General features: G+C 37.0%; 1 protein-coding gene across 3 annotated transcripts in view; it reads left to right on the top strand.

Annotated features, from left to right (window-relative positions):
- Positions 1–25,228, top strand: part of LOC126915831 (leucine-rich repeat-containing protein 24) — a 292,299-nt gene that overhangs the window by 119,460 nt on the left and 147,611 nt on the right. For all 3 annotated transcript variants that reach the window (XM_050720919.1, XM_050720921.1, XM_050720922.1), the window contains exon 4: positions 4,374–4,413. The gene's annotated coding sequence lies outside the window, so the exon portion shown is untranslated. The remainder of the gene's footprint in view (positions 1–4,373; positions 4,414–25,228) is intronic.

Raw genomic sequence — 25,228 nt, 5'->3', positions numbered from 1 at the left:
ATCGTGTTTTATTCCAGACGTTCGTTCTTCTTATTCGAGCTCTGTCCTTTGCCTTTTGATTGCGACGCTCTGATTGAAGCTGCGAATACGAATATAAGGTTGATTGTGAGCGTTGTTCGACCGATTTTTAGATTCTCGAAGTGGATTCGTTATTTATTTCATATCCATGCTGAGGGCGGAGGAAGTAAATTAATAAACATAGAATTGCTAAAGGCTGTAGAATGGAGTTGACAGGTTTATAGAATAATCTAGAGAGCACGAGATGAATCGTATTCGTGTCAATAAATCATATTCTTCAACAGGTGCATGTCACGTAATACAGTATTACTATGGTGTAGAATCCTTTAAGTTTCGGAGCTTACAATTGGAGCCAAGATTTTGATGAATAATTCTCCTCTTTCTCTGGAATTTCGTAACCCTGTCATATCGTTTCACAATATCTCCACTATGATAGTTCCATCGTAGTTAACAATGAAATTATAATTTATCACCGCTTACTTTTAGAAACGTACAACTCGCCCTTGCATCACTTGACGCATATATTTCCTCGGCGTTAAACCAATTTTCGTTAAATTAACATAGCTTAGTCCGTTTCGCCCTTAAATCTTTCTGTCTACATTTGCATCTTTCTTTGCATTGTACTGTTTTCCAAAAACATAGTCGACAAATATTCTTGCAGCATGGAAACGCAGCTCCTCGCAAAGAAAAGAATTCTGGCCGCAGTAGGTCGGGACAATTAATCAAATCACGGAAGAGGCGTGACGCCGGCTTTGAATATTCAGCTGGCCGATATCGCGTTATAAAAACTAGCAGTATATATGTTCGTTTAATCAGTTAATGACTTTCTCCACGCAGGAGAAACGCGAGTGGATCAACGTCGACCTTCGTGGCCCCGTTCCTGCTCGCGCAACCCCTTCTAGATGGCCGGAAGTGTCGACTTGCGATCGAGGAACGCCTCTAGAACCGGCTCGCTCCGTTACTTCAGTTAATTCTGTTACGTATATTTGATCATGCCACGTAATTGTTAAATCTGCTTGCGTGTCATCGATATTTTTTCATAATGCACTTTAGCATAATATGCATTCTCAACGCATTTTCGTTAAAGGCTCTCACGGGTGAAATTTCCACATGCAAATTTTCTGTTAATATTGTCTTGTAATAATACCACCACAATGCAAACAGTAATTTCACATTTTTCATTTAGTATCGAATAATAATAAAACATTTAATTCTCTACTTTGAATATTCGTTAGTTTGTGATTCTTTTGGATATTTCTTTTTTGTATGCAGGATGTTGGAATTGAAATAGTTCCACCGTATGTCTCTAACACTATTTTTCTATCCGCAAGCAAAGTGTGCTCGTATAAATTGAAGGTATAGATAAAGGTATGTTCGTTGGGAAATGGTTTACACTAGAATTTGATTTAACCACTCGAAAATTGCGGCTGATTTGACAAATACATATAAAGTCTAATCCCAAATATTTTTAAGTTCATACTTTGTATTTAAATTCGTAATTATGTAGTTTATATATACTGTAAATATATCAATGTATATTGTATTAATTTTAGTACAACTTTTGGACTTTTCCCATATTTATATAGTTTTTTCGCAAAAATATGCATCGTAGCATAAATTTTAAGTTATTGCATTTCTTAGATACGATTTAATGCGACTTTTGAAGCAATTTTCACGGTCGCGACCTCCGCAGGGTTAATGAAATACCATACGTGTATCCAACAATAATTCATATGTTAGAAATAGTCCTTTCTAGGAATTAAACTGACTGTCATTACAGATTGTTAACACGAATGTACAGTTATTAAAATTTCAAATATTACGTATAATCAATATACACTGCACACGTATAACATGCATAGTATGAATTTTTACAAATTTATGGAGAAATTAGGAATACTAAAGCGTTCTCTTCATGATATTCTCATTTCCGTGAAAATTGAAACAGAAAAATGAGAAATTTAAAAAATTAACGAATGAATAACGAAAATAGAAAATTTCAGCAAACGTTTATGGTAAAAGTCTGCCAATAACGGTAATACTTTTGAGCTTGTATAATTAACGGTCTATGCGTGCGCAATTCATAATAGAAAAGAACAGTTTTGAAAAATTAACGCCCACATGTGTTTAACTCCAATTACATAGCATTAACTACAGCTACAACGCAAAAAGTACACGTCTCATTTGATTATCAGAGTTAAGCTGCTTTAACAACGGTTAGAGTTAAAATGGTTAGCTATCTAAAAACTACACTGGGCTATTAGTTGTCCAGAAACCGTAACAGCATTATTATCACAATGAAGGAAATAAACCAGCTGTAATTATAATAAATTATCGTATAATTCACGTAGTATTTATAACCACATAGATCCTGTCGATAATTTCTGTAATGAACTAAATAGAATCTTTTCTACTCGCGCATTACATTCGACTCGATTTGTGCTATACGAGATTATAGTAAAATTAACCTGTAATTGAAATGAAACACAACATTAGGAGCTCGAATTACGAAGCCGTTTGAACATGAAACGTATGCTTTAGGGACGTATCCGTTGAAGGCAGCTGAAATGTGATTCCTGCGCGTGAATGGGTGCAAACTGTACAGTAGTTTCGTTTGACGAAGCATTGATCTTGTGAGATGAGATAGACAAGAAAGTTCAAAATATCGAGAGAAATGTAAATACGATTTATTGGTCATGTGGTACATTGATCAAACATTGGAAAGTTACAAATTGCTTTCGTATACCCCTTTTTGAAATCTATAGGATAATTTAATTTCTATTCTGGACAGTTAGTATAGTTGCAACCCCGAGTACGTATGATAAATTATGACAGAGCACACAGCGAATAAGATTTATTTGTCAGCAGAAAACAGCACACTTGAACACAAATATCGCAGTCGCTGAAACACAAACTATAGAAATTAATTGATGCATAAAACGAACAGTTTACAATTCTTTGGTAAAGCTGAACCAGATTAAGTTCATTTATTAATTCATCCAACCCTATAGGAAGTAATCACAGTAAAGAACCGGCACCTCGGTCGATAATTAAATCGTTCGATTTAACCGAACGTTTCATTTGTATCCGTAAACTCCAATCTCCAGCAACCCTGGAATCAATCGATTCTTTCTCTCCTCTGGCTCCTCGAAGATCGTTTATAGCAAGTACACGAAGAAGTTTCTCGTCGGCAGACGAGCAATTTACCCTACCACTGCGAAAAAGAAGCCAAAAGTACGATAGTACGTCGAACAGCCCAGTGATATCCAATCGTTCATAAGGAAGACCTGAATGATATCGTAAGTTATACTCAGTTAAGGGTTTCATCGGGAAGCACTGCATCGCCATGGAAAATACATCGTGTCGGTCGAAATAGCGCGCCGATCGTCTCGATCTTAATTACGTAACCTGGGCGTGTATTTATCTCGGGCGGGAACGAATCGCGCGGAATTCGAGCGTTATCTAGCTGGCAATTAAGCGGTAGCGAAGAACGGAGAGAAGCTATTAACTCGCGGCCATCCTGCGAGTCGAGGCCTCGGTTTGTTGCTATACTTTCACGATAATGGTGAATTAATAGAGTGGCAGTTAGGGGAGCGCAGCTCGGTGGGGTAAAAGTTCTCGATATCCGTCCTCTTCGTCGTTCTCTTCGTCGTCGTCTTCGTCGTTTTCGTCACGAGGAACGCGAACCGCGAGGCAGTACACGGTTAATTAAGGAAACCGTTAACTGAGGAGACCGACTTATCTGCGACGATTGGCTGCTAAGTTACCCAACGGAGCAAATGTTTCAGAGTTTCAATCAGCTTCCCTGTCGCGCTCCTCCCGGCCATCTCGGGCCTGCACCGCGTGGAATAGCTAGCTACTTTGCAGTCGTTGCCATAAGACGCTCTTGAATGCGATTATAATAAATTCTTCGCTGGAAGTTACCGAAGCGCTCGAATCCGCTTTCGATGATAATAGGAGAAAGAGGTAGGACCGAAAGAGAGGGATGCTCGTCGGTGGGGCTGCCTTTCAATCCTCGATGCCAGGATTACGATTTACATGACAAACCTTGAGGCTTCTTGTCCACGACGCTACTTAAAAGTCGTCGAGATTACATCGAGATCTTTTCATACATTATAATCTTTTGTAGTCTTTTTTATCGCTTTCTTGATAATGCGTTAAATAAGACAATAGCTCGCTCAATAGCTCAATAGTTACGGAAGGTAATTGTTTGGCCAAATGTTTGGCTGTATTGTTAGAGTATCAGAGTTGAATAAAACAGTGATTAATTTGCGATGAATGGGATGGAGTACAATATCGCTTATCTTTAATGTCTACATATGTTATTTAATCTCGCCTGCTTTCTTCTGTTCCAGGTGACTACGTAGATTCTTCTTACACGAAGATTACATGCAGGTATGCTTCTTGTTCTTTTCTTTCATGAAATCTAATCACGAGCAGATGTTACGAATAGTAGTAGTATGCTATAATGCTTTAAATCTTTCCTACATTTTTACAATTTTAACCACGAGTCATCGAACTTCGCACTAATTCCATAGATACTTCTACTAAACAAAATACTTTGTGTCTGTAGACTCGAATAACGTGTCAAAAGTTAATATGAACGTTACACATCCTATCTAATACGAAGCTCCAAGATAGAATTTCAAATATTTTCTAATAATAGTTGCTTTGCCTCCAATTCTCGTCGATCTAGATACGAACGTAGAGATCATTATCCGATATGTGAGAAACCCGACGATGATTTACTCGTTTCTCTTTTATTATTACGTGTCTTAATATAGCTATGGTTACGATAAAAGGATCACTGCCCGTGAAAGTTTCGCAGCCAACGAAATGGTTGGTGGTGAAACAATTTACCGAGTGAAAATTGTAATGAACAACGTATGAAGCCTATCAGTTTATTGTCTCGATGACAGGGTCCATTGGTACGCCGCATATTGTTCCATGTATCATTGCAAACGAATTAAAACTTCATCTCTTATGCAATGTATAACAGGATGTTCTGTTTGCTTGATCTCGACATAGGTGTTCGAAATGAAAAACTCTAGTAATATTTGTACAGTACATACTCTAAAAGCTTTTTGTGGACTCAAGTACTCACTAGCAGAATAGTTTGTAAAAAGATATAGGTATATCTTTATAGATCGTTCACTATAAACGCAAGAAGGTGACAGTTGAATACGATCAATCGCTCATTAACGACAATCGTATTTCACGAAATTTTCACTTCGTTAGGAGATTAATTTGAAAACATATTTGTATTATGTTCACGTGTCCAATAAAAAAAGATCGAAATACATGTAGTTAATCGACACCCTGTATATACTATGAGCTATAATTAATGTAAAAATAATCGGAGCGACAGCGAGGCTATTGAGAATTAAATTGATGGAACGAAAATTGGGAAATTGCGTAATAAGCGGTCCTTCGTTTTATGCGTGTTAATGCAGGAAAATGAGATCGTGCGTCACGCAGAATCCCATCGGCCCGACGAATATTTCTTGTATTTTCGAAAATGCGATTTCCTTGCGGACGGTCGTTGGTTTTTTCGAGAAATATGATTGAGCGTGAATTATTCAAATGTCAGCCGATGAGTCGCATTTTTCGTTTCGATAGCAACTCTGGGATATCCGACAAAGTGCCGAAAGCTATCGGTATCCAATTCGAGTAAATGTAGAAAGAAAAATAGCGAAAATAAGAACTGCGGAAGGTATAGAGGGAAGGGAAAGGAAGAAAAAATAAGGAAAAAGAAACAAAAAATAAGGAAAAAGAAACAAAAATTATTTGCGGGTTGCCTTGATATAACGGGACGAAGCTTGAGAGAAACGAGGTCGCCGGCGCCGTATCCTATTGAACTTTCGTATCACAGTAGAAAAGAATTGTTTGTATCGTCGGGCTAACGATGCAGCCATCGTCGTTTCGAATCCCCCGGATTTAGCCGTAGAATATTTTCTTCGGACTCGTTGGAACACAAATCGTTACCAAAATGACCTGACATCGTATTTTCCAACATTCCTCTAATAGATTTAATTAAATCTGCAGTAAAATTTTATTGGATTTTATTAGATATTTTATTGGGAAAGAAGTAATTAAATTCAAATTACATAAAATAGTTCCTTCGCCGAAAGATAATTTAGAATAGCTCGTGTGAGCAATTTATTTTAGTCTTATGAAAGAAGATCTATCGATTGAAGAAGAATAATATATGTTCGCAGTGATAAGATGTGCTACTAAAAGTAGACGTTCAACGATTCTTGAAATTAATGGACCTTTTTTATGAAACAGAATTCTACGAATCAGTGTTAATCATCATCAAACGAATTAACCCGTGATTAAATGGAAATTTATTTTCTGTAAAGACAGTTGAATTTGAATGTCCATATTTTATTAAAATCAATTTCATAGATAAACCGAATATATAATGGAGTATGTACTTTAGTCTGTACTACTGTAACTTAACTTTCGGCGATTACTCGTACATCCTCGTTATTGCTCCGTAGTTCGAAATTCTTCAGTAGTGGTATCCGCCCCCACCTGCCATTATACATTGACAGTGACGCATATCTAATATTATAAACAGTATTAGGACTACCTACTAGATCAAAAACGCTATATTTTACCATACTACTTCGACACAAACTCTACTTCAAAGTCTTCTTAGTTATAATATCCATTGTGATTATCAATAATCACTTCGTAAATTAGATGATCGAATATGGATGCCAATATTTTAGGGCTACACTGTTGCAAAATTATCATATTATTCCAACTAAAGTAAATATTATTGAAATATATTTTAAAAATACCAAATGTTTCTGCAGTTATCTAATTACCATATTGCGATAAATGCTTCGTCTGATCAATAAAACATCTAACTGAGGATTTGCGATTTTGCAGCTGTACCATGATTCTTCCGAGCTAACGATATATTTCCTCCCTTAAAACGTACAAACTTGGCTTCTGACAAATTTTACGACCGCGCTATATCTATTCCAACTATAGCTATTTGTATAAAGTACTATTCCAAAGAAGCCTTTCGAAATGTACTTTCATTGCATTACGTATTCCTGTGTTTCCGTATCGCTTTACCTAATCCTGGTTCGAATCTCATCGGCTCCCAACTGAAGAAGGCGTTGCAGTTTCAAGTATAGACTATCCGAGCTGAAGCTCATATATTTCAACTCCGACGTTTCTTATCTCGGGTGAACTCTGCAGATTCGCGACGGAAAACAATGCCCGAAGCCGTTTCACGGGTCAAGGAGCCGCGAACCGGCCAGGTAAGCACGTGCTCTAGGAAGTCACGTTTTCGCACATGGGGGCCAACACATTCATCATAAAAAGCTCGTTACGACACCACTTGTTGTCCGAGCCTCAAGCCTTTCGACGTGTCTACCGTGCTGCAAGCGAGTGACTCGCACGCGTCAGAGTGCCGTCGTTTTCTACCTAACAAATTGAGGATAAAATTGCTCGCGGTGGATCACTTCTTCCGTATCCTCGTTGTATATCGCGGTGTCGTCCTAAACGTTGTCGAGTATTGCTTTCTGTCGCTCCTTCTGTTTTGCCTCTTCTTCTTCTTTCGTTTCTTTACTACGGATGTGCTCCATTTTCTTACAATTTTATGTGTTTTAATGTGTTGGCAAAAGTTTTGAGTTTCGAGGGATCGCGGGATCATTTGATATATAGTGGTTCGAAAGCATTTGGACACTCGTCAATTTATCATAAAAGACTTTTACGTATTGTCTGTGTTTTGAAATTTTAAAATTACATTCGCATGAGAAAATTTCAGTTATCGTGATTATACTGTAAAATTTCCAGCCAATCTGAAAATGTAATATACCATAGTAGTTGCAAGATATTTACTGCAAATATATATTTGGCAAAAAAGTAGTATACAATATAACTAGCCATCTTAAACATACATTCATTGAGAAGTTTGTGTATCAAAATATTGCAAGAAGTGCATCATCCAAGGATGTTCAGCGAGCACTGCAATCGAATTCATGCGGTACCATAATGACAGCGATATAACGTCGGTTGGCGTCATCCGCCGACAGACGGATTTACACGTTGATTTATTTGTCTCTGAAACGCCTGGAGTCTGGGTCTCGAATCGAGTTCGAAAGTTCATCGCGTTATGTCTCGAAGCAACGGCCCGTGCAACGGTACGTCAACCGGATTTGATCGTTCGTGCGTATGGTTTCGCGTGAGAATCGAATTTTTCCCGCAAAAAACGAAGATTCATCTCGACCACAAACAGGCGACCAACGCGCGACGCGACCATCCAACAAGAATGGTTTCATCGAACTTCACCACACGTGTTTCATATTTTTTGGACGACCCTTAGTGAGAAATATTAATTACTATCGATCAAAAGTTTTACAAAGATATAGATTTAGTTAAATGCAATTGTAGATTTGGAAACACAGCCACGAAGGATTTCACCGAATAGAAGCGTAGATTTCGAAATCTGGAATGGTAAAAAGAAAAACGATTAAAAATATAATTGAACAATATTGAATATTGAAACCCGTACGACCCATTTCAACTTGCTTCTCGCATCGGCATCGCACAATATTTACCCAAACTACATTCATTTTTAGTTTGCGAAGAAGAAAAAAAAAAGAAAGCACGATAACCGAGTCAATACTATCTTTTCTCTCTACGTTTTTCCTGTGGAGTTTGCTACGATTCTCAATTTCCTCGTTTATTTACAACAGATATTAATATCTCTAATTACCAAGCAATCCGTTATTTACCCGACGACGTATTATTTGCACGATTATATTTAATGAACAATCTCGAAATATTGATTCGCTCGGCCATTTCCTGTACGTCGACGATCCTATCGTTCGAAGGGATGAAAGCTTTCACGCGCGTCTGCTCTCTGATCTGAAGGTTTCGAATCTGGCGTTTGTTCGTCCCTCGGTATCATTCGAAAAAGAAAGAGAAGAAAAGGAGAAAGCAGGAAACAAAAAACTGAACGAAACTGAACGAAAGGAAAATCAAATTAAAAAATAAAATAGATAGAAACAGGTTTACGAGATTCGGACGTTTCTACGCAGATCGCGGTCTATGCCAGCTTTGAAATCGCCGTTTCACAGGGAATACGCGTGGCCATGGCAGTCGTAGATTCAGCTGCTTTTTTATCATCTATTTTGTCAGCGCGGCAGAACGGGCCACAGGCGGCCTGCACCACGGTAGATGGATATAAAATGGGTAACGCGGCTGGAACGATAACACACAGCCACCGGCGCGTTCCCATTTTGCCTGAATATCGAGTGGCGACAGCGGGAGCAGTCGACTTCTCGATTGTGTGTTATTGGGTGCTTTTGACGCGTCCGACTTCCAGCTGGGACGATAGACTCTAGAAAAAAAGAGGAGAACTTTTCCCCCTTACGCGTTCCATTTTCGCATAACGCGTACTCCGAAACACGAAGGGAAAACGAGAAATAAGACGAAGTTTCCGAGTCCCGGCACAACGCGAACTTCCATTCTTCGAGCTCGCCTACCTTGGCTGTGTTACATGATGCAGCTCTTTTTTTTCTTTTTTTGGAAAACCTTTGTGGGGCTGTTTCCTCGTTTCATTTTATTCTTTCCGAGATTGCATGCGTATTTCATATTGCAACCGTTGTGGGATAAATGTAATTTTGCAACGATGTATGCGAGTTACGTTTATACCCAAGTTGATGGAATATTGGATCTAATTAATAGTCATGTGTCCAGCTGTTTCTAGGAGTGATCGATTTTGAACGATTTAGCAATTTTATCATAAACTACTTGGAATAGGTATTGCAACCTGTAACGTTTATCTGATCATAGACTCGAACTCAAATAAAAACTGAAAGATAGAAGGTACCTAATTATCTGTATCTTACCTGATTGAAAGAAAATTGCGAAACGGAGTCATTGTATTGAAAAATCTTTTTACAGTATAAAATTCAGCAGTATGATACAAAATTTATCACCGATTTATTTTAACCAGTAATCAATAATGCTAAAAGGGATATTATCTGTAGGAAATGTCAATTAAGTCCTAATTCCGATTGAGTTATCTATTTTAATTTCTTGTATTAAGGAAATGACATTTCCTCTGGTAAATTGCATTTCTCATTTTAAACTATGAAACTCTAATTGTATACAGACGTGCATAACATACGAGAATATCATCAATTTTAGAACATTCACGACTCATTTCTCTGTAATCGGAGCATACACGTATAAGATTCATTGCAAAACGTTTCTAACGGTTTGAATCGGATCTGCATGGTACAGAATCGTTTATTCAATGTTCCGGGAGGCTGATTTTCATCAGCCGACAATATGCAGCGTCTGGACGAATAAACTTCTCTGATAAATAAACGCGGGATAAGCGTGACGACAACGATGTCGACAAGGGTGACTAGGCTGAATTCGGGGTGAACAGGACATATTTGACGTCAATGAGGGGGAACAAAGTAAAGTGGAGCACCGTTCCTCGGTCTCTCGCTCGTAAATTTTTATCGACTCGACAAACTTTGACCCTTCGATTGTTTTCTGTATACCTCAGAAAGTTCGATTGATCCGACAGTGATCGCGCTTTAAATAATAATCGCCATGTCACAAAGAACGCAAGTTCGTTCAGTCAGCTGCAATTCTTCCTTGCAACTGGCCCGACAACGTCGATGTTCTAAAGTAGGATAAGTTTTACACTGCTGCATTGTAAGAAAGAATTGAAGCTTGACTAGAGAGGATCGATTTTCTAGAGAGAATCGTATTTTCCTTTTTATTTTTTACTTTTATTTTCAACTAATTTCATGTTATCAAAATTGGCCATTTACTTGATCCTGCAATTAAAAATAAATGTATTTTTCTTAATGAAATTTGATAAATTCGAGATGATTTATAACATTGATCGTTTCTCTGAAACATTAGTGACTTTGTTATTCTTGCTTGTAGAGAATTGTATTAGAATTAGGGAAATCGAAAACAGCGTTGTTCATTTCACGAATAGGAACGAATGGGAATGGAACTGTACACTTGGAGTATGTATACTTCTCGATGGTTGAGTGACTTCGAAATCTCTCACAGTTATAACAATGCAACTTTGTACAACAATGTACATTTCATCGTGCTCTAATGACAATTGTAACAATTTCATTACTACCATAGTTTATTTCGTCATTCGAGATTTCGGTAATAAGTTTCAACTTTCTACACACAATTACGTTTAAAATATATCAGCACTGTCAGATCATTTTACTTTTCCAAAACTACGAAAATAATGAACTATTCAACAAGTTCGTAAAAACGTTTAAAACTTCTTGCTTTCTTCTGAATTCTTTTTCGTCGAAATTGTTTCGATATTTCCCCGTAACGAGATATGCGTTTTAAACATTACGATATGAATTTTCAATCGAATATCAAAAGTCTGTCAAGTATCTTCTCTTCGCGTCACTCCATCCGCATTAATCCATTTTTCAGCATGAAGGAGTAACTCTGTTTACGAAAGGCTATCCAGGCATACACACACGTAAATATATATTTTTAGTAAATATGGAAGGTGACTGGGAAGGCAGATCCGAGTACGCGAACTCTCAATCTATTTCACTGGAGAATTTCATTATGTGCTGCCGTCATTGTTCTATTTACATAATTTTAATGGATCACGTCGAGGGAATTGAAACACCTAGGCGCGATTCAGCGGACCCGCGCTTATGGTTGAGAAACACTGGAACCAGGGGACAAAGATAGAGTAGCGAATTAAATGTTGGCGGGGATATAGTCGCGCCAAATTTGGAGAGGAAAATGAAATGTAAACTGGGACGCGGGACGTTTATTTTTCTGTTCTTTTACCTCGTTCTGCCACCTCCGTTCCTTTCCCTTCGCCACTTTCTATCCTTGCTAAACATAAAAACGCGCGACAAAGAAGTCAGTTTTCCGGATTAATTATTTACCCGCTATTATTGTTGATCAGCATGATACTACCGAGTGATCTTCTTTTCGTGTCTAACAAACCGGAACGGAAGCATGCGCACCAGATAAAAATAAAGCCAAATTTACGCTGTTTCAGTTTGGAGTAACACGACGGATGAACGCTGCTTTTATCCTCGTTTCATCCACGAATGAAAGCAGTGTTCATCCGCCGTGTTCCTCCAAACTAAAACCGTGTAAATTCTGCTAAACATATTCTTCAATGTCGTCCCGTTCTTCCCTAGTGTACTCTAATGATCCAAAATATCGTTCGTTCTTAGTGAGGATGATTAAAAACGTTTGTTTGCAATCGATACGTTTTATTTCTTTTTAACGCGTATGTCTTTTTAGGTAATAGTAATTATAAATGTTTCAGATAAATTTTAGAATAATTACCATACCTGATAGAATTATTTAAATCCGAAGTATAGATGAAATTGAGATGAGAATTCGCTGCTAGTAGATGATTATTTTTGAAACTCAATCAATACAACAAACGGCAATTAAAAATCTAAATGAATTAAACGGACATTTTTCTGTACAAATTTACAAACGATAACTGTACGAAAAAAAGGACATCTGGAATCTTGTAACGATTCCATTTAACCACAATTACTTACGTGTTCCATTAAAACTTCACATCTTCGAACGTACGTACTCGTCGAGTGAACTTTAAATAAAATCGTGAAAATCGTTCTACGAGATTCTGCAGCAATTTTCTCGTCAAATTATCGTTCGAGAAATAACGAGATGCACGTTTCTCGAGCACGTTCGGGACACTTGTGGTATGACGACCGTCTCTCACGAAAAATGATGTCGGCCATTATGTCCGACAAACGTATGGATTTGCTGTTTTTCAGGATAGCTTCTGAGAATTATAATTACGAGTAATTTTGAAGCGAACTCTCCGAGAAATTGGAGAAATAGATATATTATTCGAAAAGCACCTTGAGCATCTAGAAACGCTGCAAGTTTCCAGAAGTTCTCTGTTTGAACCTCAATAACATCGTTAGATTGCGTTAGAGGATGCTTGACAAGAAGCGCTGAATATATATTTGATCCATAATATTCTGCGAATCATATTATCTTTTGACAGAGCCGGCTAAAAGCTTGAATCAACAATTTTACAAATTGCGTTCAAATGTACAATGAAGCATTTTGTACGATATTCGCTGGACCCTGACATTCTAATGAAGATAGACTGATAGAAGGTAACTTCGGATGGACTTGAGCAGATGTAAATGGGTATAACAAGCTCGAGAGAAAATATTGTACGAAAGTAGCAAATGCCAAAGGCAAAGTTGATTGAAATATTTATGATATTTCGACAAAATTATAGGAATTTACCATTTACGTATCAAAGAAAAGTTTCATTGTGCAAAAGATATTAAAAATGAAATTTTGTAGTTTTCTTCTTTTCATATTTTATTATGACACTCTAGTGAATTATTGTTAAACGCTATTAAACGATATCAAGTAATATTAAACAATATTAAATTAGGACGACGTAAAGTTATTATTTTATAATGGGAAATTACAAAAATAGATAAAATACACCGAAAAATATCCATAATAATTAAATAAGAATAAATAATAAAGAATAGTTCCGGATTTTTCGAATTCTCGACTTTCAACCCTAGTCACGCATAACCCTGATTCCTATCTCGATACAGAAACTGAAGTTTCATTTTCGTTAGATTTTAATAGCTTCTCCTCTACACTCTACATCCCTGTGCAAACTAAAGTTGCTCGACATACAAATTAACAAGAAACCAAGGACAACGATCAACAGACCGCTTCGAAAATGAAACACGGGATTGAATGTATAAAAGCAAGATAGACATCGAGGATTGTGTACATAACAAGAAAGAAAGAAATACGCCATGTTGCTAGAATTTCGCGAAGAAAAGGTATCCAATTAGCATTGTTGTGCAAAGATCGCGTCGGAACAAAAATACATCATCTCTCTTTCTATTTTCAAAGCTCGTGAGTTCACCCACGTCTACTTGCATATCTTCCTTTTTATGTTCATCGCGCTCTAAACGCCATCGCTGCTCCACATTCGAACGCTCTGCCGTCGTTTAATTTGCATTTTATCGCTTTGCAGCATATTGTTTTCTCCAATTTAGCCCCCATCGCATGGAAAAGAGATCTCCTTTCGTATAACTTGGCACCGAGTTCCGCTTTTCCCGCGAATTTGCGCATCTCTTTCGACCATCGCGAAACTATCAAATCTCAATTTCCTCGATCACCGATGCCCGATGTTGATGCGATTGTGAACGAATCTGTTGAACCGTGAAGGTAATTACATTTTGATTTATGCATCGACATTTGGAAAATTGGATAAAGTATTATCTAGATGCAGATCTTCGGGAAAAATTGTTCTACGAATAAATAGGGAATTGAAGACTCTAGCTTTCATTTTACAAAATACACGAATCTGGTAATCATGACATCTACTCATACATCGGCTATTAAAACATAATATCCGTTGTACAATTTATCCAGCAAAAAATTGTACAAGAAAGAACTGAAATGCTCTTAAGTGATATGATTATATGATTGATCGTTTCTCTTCAACGCAGCCCAGTAAACTCAGCCCTTTGACGTGACTCTCCGTAGAACCGATACGAAGCAGCAAGCCATTTCAAGCTTCTGAAGCATTCTTATCGTCAATTGGTGGCGAGATAATAAAAAATGGTTGGTAAACCGCACGGTTCACGCACCGAAACCTACGACATTCCCTAGTGGGAGCATAAATTAGTGATTCCAAGCGGTAGAAGTGCTTCAGGCATAGCGATATCGATCGTGACACGCACGCAACGCATCGCACGCAACTAAAAAATTGCAGTTTTGGTTAAATTTTAATAGTAACAGGAAGAATTATAATTAAGAATGATAACAACCTTTCCATCATAGGCATAATACTCTATATTTATTAAATACAATTATTTAACTTATAAAAAATCAATGAAAAAGATTTTTATATCATAAAGATATCCAATCATCAAATATAAGTAACGAATCAAGCCCATAAAGCTAGAGGTGCACAAAATACAAAGTAAAATAATATTACAAAGTGTAAGAACACTGACACAAAAATAGAATTGAGCACTATAAGATAACATACTTGACAGTAATTTATTTTTTAAAAACCGCATGCGAGATTTAGGATCGAATGCAAGTAAAAAAACGAATCAGAGAATTGTATAAACCAAAGAAAATTCGAACATTCGAAGAAATGAACAATGGATGATGATGATTTCGCGGTAGCAATCTGACGCGGTTTTTCCTATACCATTGATCCCATTTCTCTGTTCACGGAAGCGAATTCCCGCGACATAGACCACCCGTGGATTTCCACACGACGGAGGAATGAGTAATGCTTAATTTGCATTTTGCGTGTGACTTTGTCTTCGACGTAACACGGAGTTTATTAATAATGCAATGGACGCGACGCGAATACGCGAGAACGAAAGCGTCGGCTCTTTTCTAGTATGTACATCGACGAGCGTATAACAGCCATCGCGTACTCGTTTCTTCTTTTTTCTGTTTCTTTCTCTTTTTAACCCACATTCTGTCTACTTTTTCTTTTTTATTTATTTATTTATATTTTTGTTGTGTTCGTTTTGACTGGAATATAGCAATCAAGGGAGGAGGCTCGATAGAGTTTTTACAGAAGAGGTGTAATCCATGCGTTTTATTCCTTTGATGAATTTTCATTTTTGTATATTTTGCTTGTTCCGTGAATTTGAATTTTCAAAATATCGTGTTGGTGGAATTACTGAATAATAATAAAAAATTATTAAAGCATTTGTTCGATTAAAAACATTAAAAAGTCGAAATATTAAAAAGAAGAGGACTTAACAAATATTTAATTGCCTTCTGAAGAATACTTTTATATAAAGTCGCAAACATCAGCTGCTTTATCATGGTAACATCCTCCATCCTCAAAAACAACGTAATAAAAATGTTGGATAAGAAGCTTCTACGAAAGCTTTTAAAAAACACAACTTACACTCCAGCAACCACTGACAGTGGAAAGTTACAAAACCTTCCTTACACAGATTTCAAAGTGCAACTTTTGTTTTGTGCCCAGCTTAACCTCTGTTACAAGTTGTACCATATTTTCTTTAAAATCCCTCGAGTTCCCTGTAATACTAAAAGGCATGCAAACTCGACAATATCACTAATTAATCAACGAATTTTATCAACTCTTTCCCAAATTAATTAACTCAAACTGATAAAAGCACAGTAAATTTGTTTTATTTATTTATTTACTTAAAGTCGCTTGCACCTTTCCGTATACACGTTCAACATATTATATATTATATATGTCACGTAACGTATCAAAATTCATTTGCAAGTAACTCCAGTAACCACGAAAATTCTCTCGTCTCGTTAATTCCACGATATTAATAAAGATATATTCAATTAACAAGATTCTGCGTATACAGAAGTTCATCTCACGACATCTCTAAAACCCGTGAAATTTCTAAAATCGACTCGTCGCTCGTTTAAACACTCCACCCACGTATTTCGCGAATTCCCAATTCCTCGACTAGAATCGCATTACGCGATAGAATAATCCTATGTCCCAAAAGAGCGGCAATTTTATTTCCACGGATATCGGTTCGAGATTATGGTACAATGGTTGGCAGCAAGCATCTAGTTAGTTGGAGGAAATAAAGAGCATCCCGCGGGATTTCAATAACCGGCTAAACCTTCCGGTGACTGTTGATCCTCTGTTATCAAATATCTGCTCCATTCACCAAAGTAGTTACTTATTTCACGCATCGATTCACCCGGCTTCGAACTTCTCTTCTCTTCTCTATCTGTGTTTCTTTTCCACCCCTTTTCGCTTACGCGAAGGCGTGCAGCATTCAGAGAGGTCGGAGCCACGACGATTTTACAGTTCGTACGCCATTCACAAGCATCTCCGAAGTGTATGTCGATTCTTATCCGAACGACAATGTCGGCCGTGAGGGCGTGAGCGCGCAAAATAAGCTGCGAATCTCTTTCGGCCACGGTGAAAATTGTTCGACTCAGGAACCGGACCAACCCCCTCGGTTTCCCTCTGTTTCCGACGATGCTCCTCACTGGTAATACACTTCCCCGTTCCTGCTTCTCCGCTTTTATACGCGTCGATAAAACGCGTCTATCTGGTGAGAACTGTTTCTATATTTCTTGATATCCCGCCGCGCCGTTTCGGCCGCGCATCGAATTCTGCCCGATTCTTATCCGCCGTTTCGATGTGCACATAAATCCGTCGATATATGTATATGCCTATATTGGCTATATCAAGCGAGTTTTTTGCCTGACTGTCCGCACGAATTTTCGAGATACGTATGCGGACGAATTTTTGGAGGGATACCTCATTTGCGAGAGAATTTGTAATTATAGATGGATACGTTTTCGAATTCGCTCGGTATTCTTAACGGGGAATTTTAATTTCATATGATGAAGTAATATAATAGTAGTATGTATAACAAAGCAAACAATGAGTTTAAATATTCTTCCATGAAAAATATATTGAGCGTACGAGTGTACGGTTTAAGCTAAATAATCATATCTTTTTATATCTAATATTATGGTATTTTATTTTTGATAAATATAATTCTTATCATAATTTTCCATTTTCAGGCTTTAACGGTTAGGTTATCATTAACCATTATTGATCATCATAAATTACCTACGATAATGTAACCGTAATGTAATGCAAGCTGTGTTGAGGCGATGATACGTGTTACGAGGTAATTTCTAAGCGAGTTTGTTAACTTTGAGTAGGAAATATATTACCTTGGGAAAATCTCACATAATTAGAATCACAATGACGTACATTTTGAATAGTAACATTCCTCTTCGTTAACATATTGTGAGAATGAATAATGGATACATATATAATTATTGAATACTGTCACAGGTATTTAAAAATAGTTTAAAAACATCACAGGAATCATCAATCTCGTAGATGGATGTAAAACAAGAGTTTTACCTTTCGTGCTTTTCTGTGATACATGCATCAATCCACGTTGATCGAGCGTACCGTATCAGACACCGTGGCCTTTCAATCTCGATCATTTGTCTCGGGCGAGCGTCGTCACCTCGACTCGACTCTACTCGTTTGGAATCGAGACGTCGGGATTAGATATTATCTAATGATTGTAAGCGAGTTTCAAATCATCACACGTATCTCTCGAAATTTTTTCAACGAATTTGAAAATAAGTCACTATTTATTTTTTTTTGTATCTTCTTCGTGTAAAAATACTTGAGCACAAATTCAATAAAAATTCATCAGAATTTATTATTCATCATCATAACATTGATATCATAGATTTCATATCCACATTATAAATTACAACAATCGCTGCTTAAATTAACCGCTGATTAAGCAAATAAGTATGCGTAAAAATTGCCTCTGTAACATCTTTACGATATCGTGAAATTAGTTGAAATAGAACGCATTATCGTATTGATATCTTGCTCAGGAGTTGCTTAACAAGATTCGTATATTTGCATATAACAACGAACGGTATGGGTGTTACAGTCCGACTGTGTTGCATCTATAACTTGTTAATGTGTTCTCCTGGTGCTTCGCTACGTTCTGTCCGTGCTGTCTCGATGTACTTTCAGCTATGATATTGATTTTCTTTCCTCGGCGTTAATTCCACGGGAGATACCAATGAATATGTATCATTTATTTATAAAACATGCACTATAACAAATTATTCAATACTACATTCTTTTTCATCGACCTCAATTAAATTTCAATGAAAATAAGTTTAAAGTTATTCTATCTTTAAACTTTACATACATAGATAAACCTAATATATGTATAATTCAAAATTAATTTGTGTATGATTAAAGATTCCAAGTAATTTCTAATATCCTAAAATACTCCATTTTTTTATCTTGAAATGTCTCTTGAATACTTCTACGTTAATAATAGGTACTTCACGTATTATTAGATACATAGACAATGTTGTAAATACAATTATAAATTCCAGCAAACAACCAAGAGGATCCCTATGGAATTGTTAAGCAAGATTTATCAAGAGTATGCATGTAGCTCGTCTACTAGTCTAACATGCGTTCTAAGACGAACGTTCGAGAACCATCGATTATAATCGAGTCTAATCTGCTTCAGAGTAAACTATGTATTCATGAGCAATATTAGACGTAACCTCTAATGTTATACCAGACTCTTATCAGCTCCCTTCGAACATTCAATATAAATTAAATTAAAATATGAGTGGAAATTGATGCGTTGTGTTGTAGTTTACCTACGCTAACATGAATTATTCAATACTCTTGTAACATATTAGGAGGGTATTAAAAATGTATAGTTGCTTGTAATTTATAATTGAATTTTAATCTTACAAGTTAAATGATAATTCAGTTTCGTAAAAATTTATATTCTAATAATATTAGTAACATCAGAAAATTATTCAGAGCATTTGATCACTCGAATTTTGAAATTTTCACTTTCAATGAACGAACTTAAGTCAAACTATTAAATATGAAAATGGTAAAAAGTGGTAAAAAAGATTTTAACACAAGCTTTAATCCTTGAAAATATGAATATTTATGAAATTAAATTATAAAAGATAATATGACATCGGTGATTGATCGAATTGCTTGGAAAGTACGCTTCTCAAATATTCTATAATCCGCGACAAACTGATCAAGTTTCCCAAAAATCGCCCACCACCGGGATAAAGTATTCCCATGACTGTTTTGAAAATAAATGTCGTTTTTAAAGAAAAGTAAACTTTCCAGTTTATCTCATTTCGCTGGTAGCTGGCCGTTCTAGTCGCCTACGTTCGTTTATCTCTTTCGTTTTCCCGAGAATTAATGGAGCACCTTCTGTTACATTCACGTGGGAGGGAACGTCAAAGCAATACGGAACGAACGGTTCGATCCTCGTCGGACGATTCGCTTATTCAAGTTCTGAACCGCGAGAACTGGCTGTTAATTGGCTAATTAATTAATACATGACAACAAAGCTTAATTATCATACCGAATGTGTTCTATTGATCCGCCATTCAACTACAGATTATCGTGTGCCGAATATTTCCGAAAATATTGTACTATTTAAATCGTAATGTAACTGATACAATTACTTACAATTGATATCACTATGATAATCATGCGCTTCGCAATGGCCAATTTGGAAGAAAATGAATTGGTTCACTCGCTATTCTAGAGAAATATATCGTTAATTATCAGCGATTCGCAAACAGTCTAGTAATTACTGAATCTGTTTACTTGATATTTATATAGTTCCAAAGGTAATTTAATTTGGATTGAAATTCTTGTTGAATGAAAAGTACGTTTCAGTTATCTTCAAAGTAATGCTTCAAAAAAATATTTCAAACAGAGATATGTAAAGAATTAAGTACTATTAGATATCACTTGTAAATAGATATAGGTATGATCTATTTCGTATTTACTCATGTCCCAGAAGAGGAATTATTGGCAACAAAAGTTGCCTTAAAACAGAATTGCCGTGTAATAAGATATAACCTCTTTAAGTTATAAAGTATTTATGGGTGGCTGCGCGCCAGCCCATTTTTCTACGAGTGTCACTTTGCGCGCCGTGGATTCTTCGCTCTTCCTGTAAATCGCGAGCGAGTGACCAAGGAAGAAATTTTCCTTCTTACGACCCGTTATGTCTCGGATCTGAGCAATAAACTTAAACAAGGCTAGAATTTTATCGACGTGGATATATTATATTTTGGTTTCTGTTAACAGAAATATTTGAGGCTCATTGTACAGACATTTCGGAGACTTTCAAATTTGTTATCGATTGTTTCAATCTGAATTCAATAATGTTGCGAAAAATTACTCTATATAATATAATTTATTACATCAAGCCTGTTCCAAAATCAACTCTGTTAGTCCACATATGGCTGACGTAGCCTCACAGGAACTCGAGTGTGCTAACCATATATGACTGACTCAGCAGTCGACGTGTTAATGTTAATTGCACTTTCATGCGCGGAAATTCGCTTTGTTCTGTAGCTTATTTTTGTTGGAAGCAATATTCTGGAAATCTTTCGCTGATCAGGTTACCGCTTTTAATGTCACTTGTGTGCTTCTAAGTAGTTATCTTCAGACGAAACTGTTACTAGTTAGCGACGTATAAAATCTTCGGAAAGTTTGGTAATTTTCACACAAAGGAGAGTTAAGTCCAAAGGCAAAGATTGTCTCATACTCTCGTGTGTTTATATTGATCTACATTATCATTTCACAACGATTAGCCGCGTTTTTAATTAGTCGGATAGCCAAGAAAATCTCTGCACTCCTAGCAAGAAAGAGGACAAAAAAGAAATAGGAAAGAAAAGATTGCATTTCTTGTAACTGTCGACATATCTCGGACAATGTGCTTGTATCCCTTCTTATCGATAGCGACCTATTATTTCCGTTCCACATTCTTTCTCCATACTTCGTATCCGACGCGTAAACGTACAACGCTGAAACGTGCGTCGCATCGTTGACGATAAAGATGACTTCTCGTTGCCCGCTAGAATTCAGAAAGATCGTATCTGGCGATAGGAGCGAAAAAGACTACCGAAGAAAGACGATAGTGAAAAGAGAAAGGCGAGTTGAAACGGACGGTTAGGAGACGTCGCAGGAATGGAAACTGTATAAAAGTCTGTAATATCTAAATGAAACGAGCGAGAAGAAAATTCAACCGGCAGGCGAGCACACGTCTGCTTTTCGATTTATCGTCTCTCCCTTCTTGTAACTCCCACTTCTTTCCATCCTCGAAGAAACGTAGAACGGCACACACTTCTCATGTCGTTTTTCTCTGATGTTCCTCGCGTATTTTTTCCGTCTTTCACGAGAGAAATCTCGGCGTATGATCGAACGACCGAAATACATCGATGACGTTGGCTTCCCTTCGATAAAGACGAATGGATAAGATATCGAGTTTTCATGTATTTGCGAAGCAAACGTTAAACGAACGAACTAAATCGTTTTCCATGTATCGAACATTTTAGAGTAGGTATTTAAAAGGACAGTGAGAACCGATGATCGACCGCCGTACATCCAGTGGAAATGAAATTTCATTTTTCGCGACTTTCATTGTTAACTATTTCTAACAAAACTTTATACGTCGAAATGTGTCGATATCCGAATATTGGCAGCACAATCAGCGCGTGACCAACGGTCTTTTTATTTTTTTATTTCCTGTGTTTTTCGGATGAATAGAACCGTATGAATTGTGCCAAAATTGTGTATATGAAGTGCGCGATATCAAGAGGAATCGGTCGATCGTATTTCGATAGGAAATAGATTTGAATAATTGAATGCAATTTCTTTTTTTTTCAGCCAGATTAATCGTGAGGATAACGATCTCCTTTCCTCTGTTTTTTTTATTTTTATGTTATGTATATTGAAATTAGATACTTTCTCAATGGCTGTATAAATAATTTCAGTGGCGTGACTCCAGATCAATCTAGCCGTTTTACGCGATGCTGTCGTTGAATATATCGTTTTTATAGGTATGTCCCGATTTCTTTGAAAACTTGTAATACATAAATCAACAGAATTCGTGCTGTTTAGAGATCGATTGACGTGATACATAGAACGTAAAACGGAGGAAGTCACTGGATGATACTTTCGAGCGTGTTGTGATAAGAACTGATATAATCGAATACGTTAAAGTGTGTACAGAGTGCTGCAATTTGTGTGAATTTTTAAACTGATTAATTAGATACTCCATATAGCGACACAGATAATCGTTCATCTGTAGGCTAAAATGGAAAATTCATTTATGATTTCAACCGTCGCTTAGCTGTAAGGTATTATTAAAATAGCAACTGTTCGTATTCACATGATAGTATAAGACCATAATGCTCGATGCTATTCAGAATTATATATATGTATGCATAATATGTAGTTCGAAATATAATTATTAATAGGATTAATCACGATCTCTTGTGACGCAGTACTCTACTTATCACATATATGACGTTAATAACAATGCATATGGAATTATCGAGCATACAGTGTATGTTTTAAAACAAATAATGATGTTTCATTTAATACGTATATTAAAATTTTGTTTCATTTGTTTAATCTTGTTTAGTGAACTACTTGTTTGTGACTATTATTTATCACAAAACGTTTGACAAGTTCTATCTTCATAACTTAAGATCAACTATCTCAATTATATCGTAAGTCATAAATACTGAAATTTATATCCTTCTTACTCCTCACGCCACTCAATAGTCACTCCTTATTTATAGCTATTAAAAAAACTATCTTTCCTTCGAAAGAAATTTCCAAATCAAAAACAACGAACCACTCTTCCCGTTGAAACCTTCTACGCCCCAATGATCGGGCATTCATATCAATCGCTGTAAAAACGTTAACCAGCTCGACACTTTTCATTTCACACGCTATGCACTGTAATCACCAATCCACACATACGACGTGTCCCTATCGTACGTTCTTTTTCATCTTCACGCGAGCTTCGTCATAGCAATCGATACGTGTTCCCTCGTTTTGCAATCGAGCACCTACACGATCCTTCGGATGCTAACAAATCGGAAGTGCAGATCGCTGGTCAAGTTATCCGTGTCACGATCTCTGATCTTTCCTGGGAAGGCTATGCTTAGCGCTACTTATCTCCTGACAAGTCTCATATCACTATGGAAATCTAGGTGGGAGAAGGGGATGGAGTTGGAAACGATTGGGCTGCATTATCTTTACTGTTCGCGCCTCATTCGTCACCAGGTTTAATCCTGACTTTTCCAATTGCGTGGCGGATATTATCGCAAACAATCGGCGATAACATAAATCAAGTCGCGCCGGGGACAGGAAAGACGAACGACCAGATGTATTATGGAGAACATCGGTCTTTTCTATCGGTTGGTTACAAGGTGGTTACAAGAAATCCCAACGAAACCGTTTGAGGAAATTCCAAGGATACTATTTCTTGGTGTCATTGTATGAAATTGAAATTCTGGTTTTGATATTTTAACTGAGAGAAGCGGTTAATAATGGCGATTGTTAGTTAGAAGATAGAGGTCTGGCTTTCGAGCTAAGATGCTCTAAGAGTTCTTAACTCCAACTCTCAAGCATGGGCTTTAGAGTAACGTACTACTATTGTACTAACTGTACAGTGAAGAATACAGATCGGTTTCATTAGTTAGATGGACACTAAATACTTCTGTTTTTAAATATTGCTTTAGGTCGTCCACTATACTGCATTCTATATTGATACAGAGATACTCATTGCTCTGAGTATTAGCTAAATGAACTGATTAATAGGCGAAGTGCAATTTATTCAACTCCTCACCCTCTAGTGGTGGCAGTTAATGAGTAGAGCGGTGATTTTGAGGTTACGTGAAAGCATTGCTACATATTAGAAGGAACGTTGTCGTGGCAGAAGTTCGTTGAGTAGGAGACGGATATGTTAGTCAAGCAGAACAGAGCGCGAGAGAAGTAAAGGGACCAGAGAAACGATTCGAGACCATGCATCGTGAAACTCAACAGAGCGTATCTAGTCGAGTCGATACTAGCCGCGTATCGATTTCACCTCGGTTTATACGCCATCGGTAACCGATTCTGCATGATAGCTAGTGACTTCGATATATGTAGTGACTCCGATCGCGAGCCATGTTTGTCGCATCGCGCGCGCGAATTGGCTTCGAATGGCAATTTTCTAGCACCGCGAAGATTGATACGGGTGAGAGGTTCCGAGGTACTGACTGCTATATTTCAGAGATTGATCTCGAACGAATTTTTGGACCGTGTATGCGTAAGTCATTCGTAGGAAGAAAAAAAAGACAGTTTATGAAATATGATATACTGTTCTCTATCTTATTTGTAATTCCACAGCTATGTATTTTTTCTTTTTTTTTTTAAATTATAAATTCGATGAAATATCATACGTGACGTGTGGAAATGTAGCTTAAGTTCTAAAGTTCATGCACGCACACTACGCATCTGATATAATTTGAACGAATTGGGCAACGTTTCAGGGAGATTGAGGAATTAAATTATCCTTCTCCTTTCGGTCTTTCTTTCGACTCTTTTGTCCCGGAGAGCGGAGGAAGACTCACGTACATTCGGTTTCAATCGATCGCAGTACAGAAAATTACGTGGTCCTTTGTCGTCTGGCTAGGTGAATGTATTAGTTCTAGCTACGCGTAACAGCCTTTGTGTATTAACAATACGTTGTTTTATCGACTTTGACTCGGGAAGGTATTATTTTAAAGGAAGACTTCCATGTTTGTAAAA

This window comes from Bombus affinis, chromosome 4 (genome assembly GCF_024516045.1).
Source record: "Bombus affinis isolate iyBomAffi1 chromosome 4, iyBomAffi1.2, whole genome shotgun sequence".
NCBI classification, from domain to species: Eukaryota; Metazoa; Arthropoda; class Insecta; order Hymenoptera; family Apidae; genus Bombus; species Bombus affinis.
The sequence above is the reverse complement of the archived record's forward strand: the minus strand, read 5'-3'. Positions and strand labels throughout refer to the sequence as shown.